Here is a 15,401-nt window from a genome sequence, read left to right on the forward strand (position 1 = left end):
AGGAAACGAGGTAGGATTTATTTTGTGTAGTGAAGCAGGAATAAACAGAAGTTTTTTGTTAATAAAAAAGAATGTTTGAGTGGTATTAGCTGCTCCAGAAGATTTCCTTATTTTAGTTGCGACACCATTGATGCGTCATATTTACTGAATGTCGCATCATTCGCAAGGAATGACAGATGCGTCAGTATTACTGACGTATCAGTCGGCGCAAAACTGACGCATTGCTGGAGTTTTGTCAGAAGCGTGACACAACTCCAGCAATGTTCCTTTCACATGGGTCAAGCCCCTTTGTGAAAGGGCCTGCATGAGTCTTATGCCTGCTGTGAGACAGGTAGGCATAAGATATTGATGCAATGGTGTCCTAGAAGTGGTGCACTGAAATCTCACAGATTTCAATGCACTACTTCTGTGAGGCTTTTTGCCGGGGAACGTCCACCCTGCATACATTATACCTGGCACAGGTATAATGTAGTGCCTGGGTTTACAAAGTGACACATCTGCCTAGATGCGTCACTTTGTACATAGGGCGCAACATGGCACATTTTTTTACGCGACCGGTGCGTCACAAAAAGTGACGCAAAGGTGGCGCAAAAGTGTCGCTGAGGCTCATAAATAAGCCCCTAAATTATTTAAAGAAATGGGTCTGTAATTCTTACACAGAGGATGATCTTTACCATCTTTGGGATAAAGGCATATCAAAGCATCTTGAAAAGAACCACTGGATGTTTGGGAAGTAATAAAATAGTGAAAGAGATGATGTAGTTTAGGAATAAGAAATTTAGAGAAATAAGAATAAAATGTTATCGTAAAACCATCAGCTCGTGGGGCTTTACCACGTTTAATAGTACGAATGGCAGTACGAATACCTAAGTCTCAAATATCATCATCTAACACTGAAAAATCTAACTTGGGAGGAGAAGGTGGATTAATAGAAGATAAGTATTGACAAAAATATTCTTGAAGTGCAGGGGATTCAGGTGTATAAAGAGATTGAAAAAACTGGGTAGATTCTGATACTATATCTTCATTTTTATAAACCATACGATTAGTAGAAAGGAGGATAGAATCAATCTTGGTGCATTCTTTTTTCACTCTTAGATAATTAGCTAAAGGTTTCCCCACCTTATTTTGACCTCCATAATAGTTAGCAGAGGTTTTGAGTAAAAACGAATTGACATTTCCCATGGATAATTTATTGAATTTAAATTTGGATTCAATAAGCTCATCGAGACAAGTCTTAAAGTTTGTGCGGTAATAAGAATGCTCCAATTGCTTAATTCATGCCACAAGTAACTTTAAATTGTATAGGAACGTTTGTTTTCAATGAGACACAAAAAAAAATCTCCGAAGTCAGCATTAAAAGTATCCCATATAATCTGCGATGACATGAACGGGTTATTGTTTTCAAGACAGAAAGTAGTAGCAAAAGCTTCAAACCTTTGAGTAAAATTGGAGATCAAAAGGGGGGAGTTATTGAATGTCCATCTTCTAATACCTTGAGTAGGTAGAAAATTATCCAAATCTAAAGTAACAGGAGCATGATCTGAAATTAGTATGGAAGCAATATCTGAATCAGTAATATGTTGTGTGAGTGCTTTAGAAAGAAACAAATAATCTAATCGAGATTGGGAAGAATGTACAAGGGAAAAGAAAGTATATTCTAAGAGTGTAAGGTTACATAATCTCCAAGTATCCACTAGTGATCGTTGTTGATTAGTAGATGTAAACTGAGAGTGCATATGGGAGGAAATGAATTTAGATTTAGAATTACGCTCAATAATGTGGTCAAAAACCATATTACAATTATCATCAACTAATAAATATTCATATTGAAAGGACATTAATTTATATAATGTTGCGGGCCAAGAAAGAGCGTCTGGGGCAGTAGGTGCATAAATATTAAAAAGAGTTATTGGGATCTTTTTAACCAACAAAGAAGAGGAACCCCGCCTATTCAGTTCATTGGTATCTTGTGTATTAGTCCCTCGTTTTAAACAATATCCCATCCCCCAAACAGTATTCCACCCAATGTGTCTCCACCTAACTCCTTTAGCCACGCCTTTTCTGTATGTGTTGGAATATATTAATTTTGCTTTTTGCAAGATACCATCTAACGCTTTCTTGATAACTTTCTGGTACACTTTCATGTCTCTTGGGCCTTGTCTTACCCGATCTTAGAGTTACGTGTCCGTTCCAATTTGTAGTTGGATTGGTTCAGCTCAGAAATTTCTCCACTGATTCACTTGTTGATACATTTGATGCCCTTCTAAGATTTTCTGGATTTGGCCAGAATTAGGATGTGTAGAGCAGATAGTACGCTGTGGTAGTGATTGTCATGCACTGTGTTACAGTCTGTTATTACAGGCTGGTATGGTTTAAGAGTTGAATCAAGGCATTCACTAGTTATGTTTTTTCTGTGTCTAATTGGGATGGGAGGGGTACTGTTTCTGATTCAGACGAGTTTGTCATTCTCTGGCCGAGTGCCGATCCACAGCACTCAGACCAATCACAGCCCTGCATTGCAGCATTGTGATTGGTTATCGGGAGGCGGGGAGTCGGGTGCTTCCTGCCTTGGAGGCGGGCGAAGAGACCCGAGAGGAGGAGGTGGCAGCTGTGGTGGTGACAGAAGACAGGTAAGTGTTTATTTTTTTCATTCCCTCAAACCAAACCCTGTGACTCACCTCTCCAACGCTTTTGAATACCAGCCGCCACTGCCAGGGACAGTTGCCTTTTGCTTTTCTACAATGATTCCCTGGTTTGGGGGCTTTTCTGAAAAGCAAAAGAGAATGCCAGGTCGGCAGGGAGCACTAAATATGGTGGGTGGTCCGCTGCCAGGATTGCTGAAAACAGGGCCTGCAATTACCTCTTATGCTTGCAGGCCATTTGCAAGCAGGCCACCTGCCATGCTACAAAGGTCACCCATCCAGTTGAGTGCTCTTGCAGTTCTAGATCTTGATGTAGCCTATAGCGACTCTGCCACTTTCCAGGACAGGAGACCTCATACTGGTCGGAATCATCCAAAATGCAAATAAATGCATTACCAACTGAGTCATTCTTCTGTTGAGGGGATGGTAAGTCATAGCGATTATTCGATGATGAAGCATGTCACTGAATAACATTTTCTCCTAGAACAAATAAGCTTCCTTCACATACGCCAAGGTTGACTCTCTTGATTTCTATGCTGTGTAGACGGTGAGTCTCACCCTTCTGTTTCCTTCTTTCCTACTTTTCTTGATCTTTATATTGACTTTTAGTTAGCCAGGTAAATAAAAAGCAGGCTATTTTAATTTAACAAGTTGTGTACATTTTAGGAAGCAGTAAATGATGTGGCAATAGGAAGTGAAAAGTGATCCTAACCAAACTGGAGAACTGTCAAGAAGCACCTGGTCAGGACTAGGACTTCAGCTAGAGGCGTGGCCATCAGAACCTAGTCTGTGCACACGTACCAGTGTTTCTCTTTGATTGTTGTCTATTTCCAGCCATTAGAGCACTATGGCATAGTACAAAGTTGTTTCCACACATGGACATTATAATGTACCTCACGGGGAGGAGGTATACTATAACAGCAGGAGGTGCCTTAGTACACAACGGTTTCACGCTGGATTTGGCAGGACGAACTTCCCACCAGATTAGTATTGAGGGCTCTTTGCATACGCATATCAGTAGGTGAAAATTCCAGACAAAGGGTTATAAAGGAAATTGTAAATGACCACAGCAAAGGTTTCCCCTGGGTAAAATCCCTGGTGAAGGATATTTATTGTTTCTACTGACTACAACATAGATATTGTTTAAAATAGGAACTATATCACAGCATTGCATGTCATATTTCACGGTTCAGGTGGTTGGATTACTTCAAGGGCAGCCAGAGTTAAATAGAGAATGACTTGAAGGGGCAATCTAAAAACAAAATAAACTCCGACCCCGGCAGAGGCTGGTTTCATAGAGGGAGATACTCTAAAGAAAAATGTATATGTCCTTTTCTATTTCTCAGTCCTGCATCACCAACAATCATCAATGCTGCCCAGTAAACGTGCACTGGCCCCACTGAGAGGCACTTGTTCTGTCCCATTCAAAGCCTGGCATCCCTGGTTGCAGAATGGTTCTCGCGTCCTAACCCTACTTAGAAGCAGTTTATCACACCTCAGACTGTGTGCAGCGCCTACACATCTGGACAACAGGGAGTCCACCCTGTGGTGCTTCTATGCCTTGCTCTCAGTTGAGATCGACAACCTGTGCACGTGCCATGTACCCCCTTTCTCGACACATAATCGTATACAAACTTGGCAGACACCTCTTCATACTTAGCCCACCGGTGTTTTTGATTCGAAAAGGCAACATCTTTTGACTTCAATACGTGTTCGGGAATTGTTCTGCATATCCAAATCAAGTCACTGGATTTTTTTAACAGAAATACAAAATAATGAATGACCGATGGAAAAAGTAGGATTGTCTGAGCTAAACGAGGAGACGTTTCTGCAGCTCGTGATGATCGCCAGCACAATGTCCCTGGAAGGCAAACATCGCTCTTTGCCAAGCAGAAGGCCCAGGGAATTGAGGGAGGAGAATCTTGCAGTGGCGAGAGCCCGAGTTCAGATGAGCCGCCTGTTGGCCCTGCTCAGAGTGGACGATGGGGTGGCCCGGAACGTACTCTTTTTTTTGTAGTTATGCAATGTTTACATTACCTGCGCCTCCTACTTTCTTTTCCGACGAAACAGTCTCTCACTCACCCTTGTTCATAGATTGTTTCTATTCCATGAATTCTCTATTTTACCTCGTGTGTTTTGCTTATTTCACAATTTGTTGACTTAATTAATTACTAAACTGCCATGTTCCGTGGGAGGCGGGTGCTTCTACCATCTGCTGTGTGGCCGAGTGATGCTGTTTATGAGGCGGATTTGCAAATCCATGTTGGAATCGTTACGCAAACCTGAATATTTCGAAAAGAAATCCGCATGAAAGACTTGTATCAGAGCAGACTCAGCCCTGGGTATAATGATCTCAGCGTCTGTGCATTTCCCTGTCAGGGCCTATTCACTGGAAGGAACCAGGCTCAAGAGAGGCCTTCTTGTCCCACTCTGGCATTGGGTTGATTATCTTGGGGCCGGGGTGAGGGTTCAGGTGAGAGGGGGGTTGTAGGCCAGCAGGAGGCTGGTCGGATGCAGAGGGCCTTGGGGTGCCGTGACCGGAGGGGCTCGAGGTGGGGGCGCTCTCTGGTGTGGCAGGAACAGTGCGGGCACAGGAGGGGGTCAGAGGAGAGTTTCTGCATGAGGTGGGGTGGGGTTGGCAGAGGACTATTTCCTATTGCAGCGAAGGGCCTCCGGCGCCTTCTCTTTTCTCTCAGACGGGCGAGTGCCCCCTGGGGGCGCCAAGGCCCATTCCCAGAGGATCTTGTCCTTACCCTTCTTTAATTACACACGGAAGTCTCTTGTTGGTGCAAAGCGGCCGCAGTTTATTCACATCAATTATCCAGAACAAATCATTGATCAACCACACACGTCATGCACAAATATTTGAACATGTGACCATGAGGTCGAACCCACGCCCATACAGAGGACGCAATAGTCCACTAAGCCACCAGGCCCGGCTTATTAAAGTATGTCCTCCCCTAATTGAAAACCTACCACTCGGACGCACTATCATGACAACCACCCCCTCATTCTGTGAATCTCCTATTTACCTAAAGTCATGGAACGCAGAGCAGCAGGCAAACATGCTGTGCTGATTTACAGGGAGGAAGGAGGAGAGTACCATATCTACAGAGATTTGGTTTTCTCCTCCCCTCTCCCAAGCTCCGGAGCAGATTTCACCTCTCATGCACCAGGCAAGCAGCATAATGCAAGAGTGCGTGCCCGAGTCTACCATAGGTTTTTTACTGGAAGGTTAGCCTTCCAGTACAAAATACAATGCTTCGACACACATTAAAATTGTTCCTACTTTGTATGTGGGCTGCACAGTGCAGCACACATATAAAGTCGGAAAAGAAGGAAGAAATAAAAACATTTCTCCTCTTAACGCCTCCTTTAACATGGCGCTAACTTTTTGTGTTAAACCCTATCTACTATAGTTTGTAGATAGGGTTTTGTATCAAAAGGCATGGGTGGTAGAATGGGAACACCCATGTAACACTTCCTCGGCGGTAACTAATGCAAAGCAGTGCTTCGCGCAGCGCTGCTTTACGTTACTTTAAGGGTACTTTCCAGCGTAAAACAAGTTTTGCACTGCAAGTAAATTAGTAAAAAACAGCGTCAGTTTTGGGATGCTATCCAGCAAAAGATGTTTGCAAATCTTTCCTGAAGTTTGCAGACCCATTAGCACCCAGCGTTGATGTTCAACATTGTAAAATATGGCATCAGCATAGATTGGCCTAGCACCACAAATGATGCTGCACCGATCTGCAGCACAGCATAGCATGTGCCAGTCGCATCCTGGGGTTTTCCCCGACCACCTCCCTAGCCTAACGCCGACTGAGAGCATAATACTGTGCATGGTAACTCTCTGAGGGTTAATTTCAATGTCAAGTACTATAGCTGGCTTGTGTTGCCCTTATATATCCCCCAAACCCCATTCATGGCCTCTGATTACCAGGTTGCTGTGGTATCACAATTCTGAAAATCCTTTGCGTAGAGCAAACCTGTTTCTCACAGCCTTTTGGGACTCCTTCTAATCGCTAATGAGGATTGGATTCCGGGTGTCCCGAATACTCCGCTGTTAACCTCGTGCTGTGTAGCCACTGACGTTACGAGTGTCACACAAACTGCGCCAATATTCAGCGCGTTTTCTTCACCCCGTTAGTACAGTTAATTGTTTATATCAGTTGATCCAATTTTACTGGCATCTCTGTGCATGGCAACCAAAGCAGAAACTATAACACTGAGTGCGTTGCAGACCGCCGCACATTTAAGAGGGTTCCTCACCAGGCTGATCCATGATCTCCACCAGGCATTCGGCGATAAAATAATTGCACTGTCGTACCGAATTTTGGCTGGAACAAATACCTGAGAAAAGAGCCAACTGGTGTATAACACGAGTTAGCGAACATGCAAGATCCTAGGCTGTAGATTCTGCTAAGGGTCTGACCATATCAAATCAATCGTGTTACACATTGGAAAGAAGGAACAATCAGTACGTCTTTAGGTAACTAATCCTGATTGCTTTGTATGGGGAATGCAAGAGCTGTAGGATCAACTTAGCACTACTCAGTGCGGTAATGAATACTTGACCCACCCTGACCCTTTGAGCCACAGTGTAAGGTTGAGAAGCAATGTTCGGATATGCTCTGCGGTGCTCACATGGACTTCACTAAGCACTATGCCCGACCCAAACTGTGAAGGAATGGAGGCTTACACTCTTGCTATTGTCCACTGATGGATGAAATGTGTGGCCGCTGTCTTGCATTAGTTGTAAGCATGGGTGGAGTTTGCGGAGTTCCGCTACGTGGAACTCCACTAAGTGCCAAAAAACACCGCCAATCTATGCGGAGTTCAGCGAGCGGCAGAGTGGGTTACCTCACACTTTTCACACTGATTTTTAGTGCCGGGCGTTTATCCCGTGCTGTAAAATACAGCGCTAATGACATCTTGCACTGTGCAAGAGGGCACTGCTTCTTTCTGTTGCTTGAGTAGAAGTTCTACTCAAGCGGCAGCTTCCTCAACACGAATGCCCACATTGAGAAATTTCGTTGGGAAGTGGCCTAGCGTTGTATTTTCCTTGCTCGCCAACTTACTGTTGGCAAGCGCAAGCTAGGAAAAAACTCCACTTCATGCGAGCTCCGTGGAGCACGGAGTGCAAAAAACTCTGCAAACTCCACTAACGGAGCAGAGTTCACCGCCCAGGCTTAGTTAGGTGTCGATCATCGTCGCACCTTCCCACTACGACCATGCCAGGTAATTTCGGACATCTCGACTGTGCTGCCCAAAGTAACCTGCTGAACTTTGCTCTGTATGAAAGATGCTATACGAGCACTTTGCGAGTGAAGCCCACAGTAAAAACCTATTAATTATTACTGCTCCATTGCAGATGCCTAACCCCAAACACGCCAAAACAGCTACAGTAGCGGGGTACGTGCCCGTAGACAATATGATTACAGCTCTTAGTATACGTTTCGATGCACGAGCTGTCACATCTGCAAGCCCCAAATAAGTGTGCGCAGGTGATCATTAACTTTTGCTTTTTTTGAGCCATCCCAAAATGACAATCCACCCTTAACTGGGTGGTTGGCTGCCCAGCATTTAAGGTTACTTATGGATGGTAATGGGAGTGGGCAGCACAACCGTGACCAGTAGCTTGTGAGAGCATCCCCCTGAGAGGCAGTAGTCTTCTTTACTGGAGCACCGTACTACAGTACACAAGATCAGCCCGGATCGTAGGACGTTGAGATGATGCCAGGTCGCAAACCTGGTACCCTACCTATTTCTCCAGTCGGTTAGTTTCAGTTCGATATACGCCTTGGACATCCAAGACTGGTCTCATACCAAGTGATAACATCTGAAGTGATTTTTGGTGTCAGTTTGATATAATTTGTAAATTGTTCCATAGTCTTTTGAATCAACTCTGGCAGGAACTTTTAGGGATGGTTGGGGAGCCCAAGCAAATCAAGACTAAACCTCCCTGTATTATGGGCATAAGTGTTTAGTATCCAGACAGAAGTAGTCCAAAGAGACTTTATTAACTTCTTACTAAGGCTCTGGTGACTTTTTTGCCCTATGTGAGTTGTAGGCACAGTTTCACTCTTCTCAGAGACCCCTAGGCCCTGCCTAGCACCAGATTAAGTTACACCAGATCAGCCCTCTAAGGATGTCTGTTAATCTCACTACAGTCCTCCTCACCACCAGCTTTGCGCTGAGATCATCACTGTTCCCACTTGTAAAGCTTCCCTGTTAGAATGTATGCTGTGTGGTTTGACTACATGGAGGGGACCCCCGCAACATGTCCCACTTATCCTTGACCCTGACCTCGGGTCAGGTCGCTCCTCCTGTGCACCCGTAACACCCCACTGCTGCCGCTGCCAGGTGCTCACCGCGGGCGTGCTCCCACGTCCTGGTGACTGTCTCAGTTTCTTGCTACTGTATATCCTGCATTGTTCTGTATTTTGTCTTTGGTATTTGGTATTTTCCCTGTTCACTGTACCCGGTCCCTTTTGCCCCTTGCCCTCTGTGCCCTCCCCGCTCCTCGCCGCTGCTCCCCTGTGGCCCTGCCCCCTTCCTCTGCGTCCCGTCCCCATTGGCCGCCCTGCTCCCGCCTCCCAGCTGCTCCTCCCTCCCACTTCGCCTCTTATGGAGGACGCCGCGCGGAAGCGCGCAGCGGGCATGCCGCTGGCGCGCCGAAGGCACGCCCGTCTGCGCCCATCCTCGCCTGGACCGCACCCAGTGCCAGAACTCCTGGACCCCGTGCCCCCCGCAACGCCAGACTGCACTACGACTCCAGCACCCTCCACACACTCAACAGCGGACGAGACCCCCCACTGCTACCTGGCCATCCCGAAGCATACCCAAGGGCCTTTCACCTGCCGGAACTGCAGACTCACCAGCACCCAGCCCACCAAGCCACCAACCAGAGAACCCAACCACCTCCGCTGCATCCTCCTCAACACCCGCTCCGCTCGCAAGCACGCCATCGAGCTCTGGGACCTCCTAGACTCTACCGCCCCGACTTCGCCTTCCTGACGGAGACCTGGCTGAATGCCACCTCAGCACCAGACATCGCCATAGCCATCCCACAGGGCAACAAGATCTCCCGCAGGGACCGCACCAACGGAGTCAGAAGGGGAATCGCCATCATCCACAAGGACACCCTCAGAGTCTTGACCAACACCGAAGACACCCTCACCACTGCCGAGCACATGCACTTCCAGATCCACACCGACCTCAACACGACCCTCAGAGGGACACTCATCTACAGACCACCCGGATCACGACCACACTTCAACGACACCATCGCCGACCTCGTCAGCACCCACGCTCTCGCCTCCATGGACTACATCCTCCTCGGGGACCTGAACTTCCACCACGGGAACAACAACTACGCCAACTCCACCGCCCTGATCGACAATCTCGCCAACCTTGGACTCAAAAAGCTTGTGACAACACCCACCCACGCCGCTGGACACACGCTGGACTCCATCTTCTCCGCAAGCCCCCACATCTCCTTCAACCACACCACCGAACCCCACTGGACCGACCACAGATGCGTCCACTTCACCTTCAGGAAACCCACCACACACCACCGCACCCAATAGTTGCCCCGCTGATGCTGGGGCAAGGTCACCAAAGACCAGCTGACTACCACCCTCACCCCCAAGACCACCCGCCGATCCCACCGACCCCGACACCGCCGCTACCAACCTCAAACAGTGGATCAACGACTGCGCCAACACCCTCTCCCCTCTCAAGATCTCCACAAACAACCACACCAACAAGAAAGCCGCTTGGTTCACCGAAAACCTCCGGACCTCCAAGCACACCTGTCGGAAGCTGGAGAAGAAATGGCTCCGCGACTGAACACAAGACAACCACACAGCCCACCCACAGACACCACCAACTCATCAGGACCACCAAGAGGACCGCCTTTAAGGACCGCCTAGACAACAACGCACACAACACCAAAGAGCTCTTCAGCATCGTGAAAGAACTCTCCAACCCCAGCTCCAACACCAAAGGCATTCCACCATCACAAGACTTGTGCAACTCCCTGGCCACCTTCTTTCACCGCAAGGTCACCGAAATACACGACAGCTTCAACTCCGACACCCTCGCATCCACCACCCCTGCGAACTCCACCCACACCAGTCACCTGACCTCCTGGTCCAACGTCAGCGACGAAGACACCATCAAAACCATGAACTCCATCTACTCCGGATCCCCATCCGACCCCTGCCCTCACCACGTTTTCAACAACGCCAGCACAACCATCGCGCCCCACCTCCGGAAAACAATCAACATCTCCTTCGGGACAGCAATCTTCCCGGAAAGCTGGAAGCACGCCGAGATCGACGCCCTACTGAAGAAACCCAAGGCGGACGCCAAGGACCTCAATAACTTCCGACCCATCTCCCTGCTCCCGTTCCCGGCGAAAGTGACAGAGAAGATTGTCAACAAACAGCTAACCCGCTACCTCGAAGACAATAACATCCTGGAACCATCCCAATCCGGCTTCCGCAGCAACCACAGCACTGAGACAGCCCTCATTGCCGCCACCGACGACATCAGGATACTGATGGACAAGGGAGAAACAGCCGCCCTCATCCTCCTGGACCTATCAGCAGCCTTCGACACGGTCTGCCACCGCACCCTATCAGCACGCCTACACGACGCCGGAATCCAAGAGAAGGCCCTGGCCTGGACCAACTCCTTCCTCTCCAGCCGAACCCAGAGCGTCCACCTCCCACCCTTGCACTCTAAAACCACCGAGATCATCTGCGGCGTCCCACAGGGATCCTCCCTCAGCCCGACGCTGTTCAATATCTACATGGCACCGCTAGCCCACGTCGCACGACAACATAACCTCAACATCATCTCCTACGCCGACGACACCCAGCTGATCATATCCCTCACCGAAGACCCCCACACCGCCAAAGCCAACCTCCACAGAGGAATGAAGGCCATCGCCAACTGGATGAAGGACATAAGACTGAAGCTGAACTCAGACAAGATGGAGGTCCTCATCCTCGGACCCTCTCCATCAGCCTGGGCGACTCCTGGTGGCCCACATCGCTAGGCACTGCCCCGGAACCCATCGACCACGCACGCAACTTGGGGTTCACCCTCGACTCCGCCCTCTCCATGACCAAGCAAGTCAACGCCGTCTCCGCATCCTGCTTCAACACCCTCCGAATGCTCCGCAGGATCTTCAAATGGATCCCTCCCGACACAAGAAAAACCGTCACCCAGGCCCTCATCTCCAGCAGACTCGACTACGGGAACGCCCTCTACTCAGGAACAACACCAAGCTCCTGAGATGACTACAACGAATCCAGAACGCCTCGGCACGTCTGATCCTCGACGTCCCCCTACGCAGCCACATCACACCCCACCTGAGAGCCCTACACTGGCTCCCCGTCAACAAGAGGATCACCTTCAAACTCCTCATCGATGCACACAAAGCACTACACAACACCGGACCCACATACCTCAACGACCGACTCAGCTTCCACCCCCCCACCCGCAGCCTCCGCTCGGCCAACCTTGCACTCGCCACAGTACCTCGTATCCGGAAAACCACCACCGGTGGCAGATCCTTCTCCTACCTTGCCGCGAAGACCTGGAACGCCCTCCCTACCAGCCTACGACAGACCCAGGACCTGCTGGCCTGCAGAAGGCTTCTCAAGACGTGGCTCTTCGATCAGTAGCAGCCTCCCCCCTCCCCCCCCAGCGCCTTGAGACACTCACGGGTATGTAGCGCGCTTTATAAATGCATGATTGATTGATTGATCCTATGTGTTTGCTTGCGCCACCATCCATTGGAGCCAATGGATACATTGGCATGATTATAGCAAGATGCAAACCCTACTCTCTGATCTCCGAGTCACAGAGCAACCCCCCGCTGGGCCATGAGAGAGACTGTTTATAATCCCTGTGTCAAAAGGAAGCATGTTGCTTCATGTTGACCCACTGTTGAGAGTGACCACACACTTATCTGGGGAGTGCAATGCTTCAGGTTAGCAGAATGCACTATAATACGACTGCGCTTTGGCTGGTGGATAGCGGACACTCGTCTGCAAAAGCCTCACCTATGAATTGCCCTGAAAATACTTTGAGAGCATTGGTGGGATCGAACCCATGTCCAGTGGGAACATGTGCCACCATAGGCACACAACCTTATCACTGAGCTATAGCTAAGGCAGGAGACCACACACGCAATCGGGAGATACTCTAGTAGACAACATGCTGCAGCGACTGCCAGTCCTGTTCCTGTGTCTCTGCACATAGTGTGCAGTTTTGCCCTTGATAGTGCTTTTGTATCGAAACAGTACAGAACGTTTTGCTCTGTCACTCATTCTTACTTGTTCTCAGAGAAGTATACAGAATATACAGTGGGACGTTTTCAATGTATTTATTGAACCAACCTTATTTTTGTATAAAATACGTGTGCTGCAATGATTAAGAGACAGAAGCAAATAAACGAGATTCCTAGCACCAGCAGAGTAAAGAGTAGATACATTTCTACCATGGTGCTTAAGCAATAAATATATGCAGGCATATATACAAAATGGTAATCTAGCGTACTCCTACTATGCAAACCCTACTTTAAGTGTACCTAGAGTGTGTGTAGGTGCGGAGCCAAGAATCCCCCACAAGGAATGGTCCAACCCCAGTACCTGATGGGAGAGCGCGAAGAACTCTGTCTCGGTCTCGAGTTGGACACCCCTCATGGAATGTCAGACAGGTGCGTGATGAATTCTCAGCATGCATCTACCTTCGTGTCATATGCAAAAGAAACAATTGATGGATGGAATGCTGGACAATGACCACTTTCACCCCCAGTCACAAGGATCTGGCTTAAATCTGTCACTCTTTTGCTCACCACACCACCCCAGTTTGGACCCAGCCATATGCAAATCAGTCTAGGCCCTGTTCCTCGTGGGAACAATCCAGCCCGAACTGCCAAGCCAGGTCCTCCCTGGACCAGAAACAAGTGTACTGGGACTGGTTTCAGGGCATCACCCTTCATCAGCCAGGCTAGCTTGAATCCAGTGGTGTAGTGAGCACGGGACCCACGTCCGGGCATACCCTTCCCACTTAGGGCGACATATGCAAAAGAAACAATTGATGGACGGAATGCTGGACAATGCAAACATTCCGGTCCTGGGATGCTTGTTTCCAGGCCAGGGAAGACCTGGCCTGGCAGTTCGGGCTGGACTGTTCCCATTGGGTGCTGGGTCAAGACTGATTTGCATATGGCTCGGTCCAAACATGAATGGTATAGTGAGCAAAAACACGATGGATTTAGGCCCAGATACCTGTACTGGGGTGAATGTATGACATTGTTCTGCATCCTGTCCATTATTATTATTATTATTATTATTACACTTGTTTAAGCGCGCAGCTACCCGGAGGTTTCCCGGCGCTAAAGCAGACAGAAGGCATACACGAAGTGAGGTGCAGTGGACCAAAGCCTACATATTGAAGAGCCAAGTCTTGATTCCTTTACGGAAAGTTAAGAAGCACATTTCAGAACGCAAAGATAAAGGTAAAGAGTTCCAAAGAGAAGGTGCCAACAGAGAGAACGAGCGGCCTCCCATTTTAGCTCTCTTGACACGCGGTATCTTAAATTTATTCTGGGTAGAGGACCTGAGTGTGCGAGTGGGGACATAGTGCTGCACTAAACCAGATAGGTAAAGCGGGGCTCTTCCAGTCATGATTTTGTGCATAAAACATAAGGCCTTAAATTTAACCCTACTCTCAATTCGCAACCAATGCAGATTGCGCATATGAGACGTGGCCGATGTTCTAGCAGGGAGGTTGCAAATTAGGCGAACAGCCATATTTTGTACCACCTGAAACTTCCTAATTACCTCCTTGCAGGCACCCAAGAGTAAGATGTTCCCGTAGTCCAGGCGAGAGATGATAAGAGCCTGGACTACGGTCCTAAGGGTGTCGTCAGGCAGCATCCACGTGATTTTCCTCAGCCACCTGATGATGGTGGTACAGGTGGCGGAAACTTTCACAGCGTGTTGCTTGAAGGATAGTTGGTTATCAAGGAGGACCCCAAGATTACGAGCAGTCGTAGTTGGGGTAGGAAGAGGACCCATCTCCGGCGGCCAATGTTGTGGGCCCCATAGGGAGGTATCAGAGCCAAATAGGAGCAGTTCTGTTTTGTCCCCATTCAATTTTAATTTGTGCTCCAGCATCCATGTAGATATTTGTCGCAGTCCCATTTGAAGAGAAGAAGAGGGAGAATTTTTATTGGTGGAGAGTGAATAGATGACTTGAGTGTCATCGGCATATGAGTAGATTGTGAGACCTGCCTGTTCCGCCAGAAAAGCAAGAGGTCTCACATACAAATTAAAAAAGAGGGGACTGAGGATAGACCCTTGTGGAACACCGTGTTTAGAAGGAAAGATTGATGAAACAGAAGTAGAGGAAAAAACTTGAAACGTGCGATCAGAAAGAAAATTAGCAATCCAGGCCAGGGCGGAACCATCGACACCCACCGATTTCAAGGTGGACAACAGGATGGAATGGGAGACGGTGTCGAATGCGGCACTCAAATCAAGTAAAATGAGTGCCACTGTCTCCCCATTGTCCACCTTTTGTCTGATGGATTCCGATACACCAAGAAGGGTGGTTTCGGTGGAGAAGCCAGCCCTGAACCCGGATTGAGAACCATGAAGAAAATTAGAAGATGCAACGTGGGCGTTAAGTAAAGAATTAACATGTTTCTCTAAAATTTTAGAAAAACATGAA

This window comes from Lissotriton helveticus, chromosome 1_1 (genome assembly GCF_964261635.1).
Source record: "Lissotriton helveticus chromosome 1_1, aLisHel1.1, whole genome shotgun sequence".
Taxonomy (NCBI): Eukaryota; Metazoa; Chordata; class Amphibia; order Caudata; family Salamandridae; genus Lissotriton; species Lissotriton helveticus.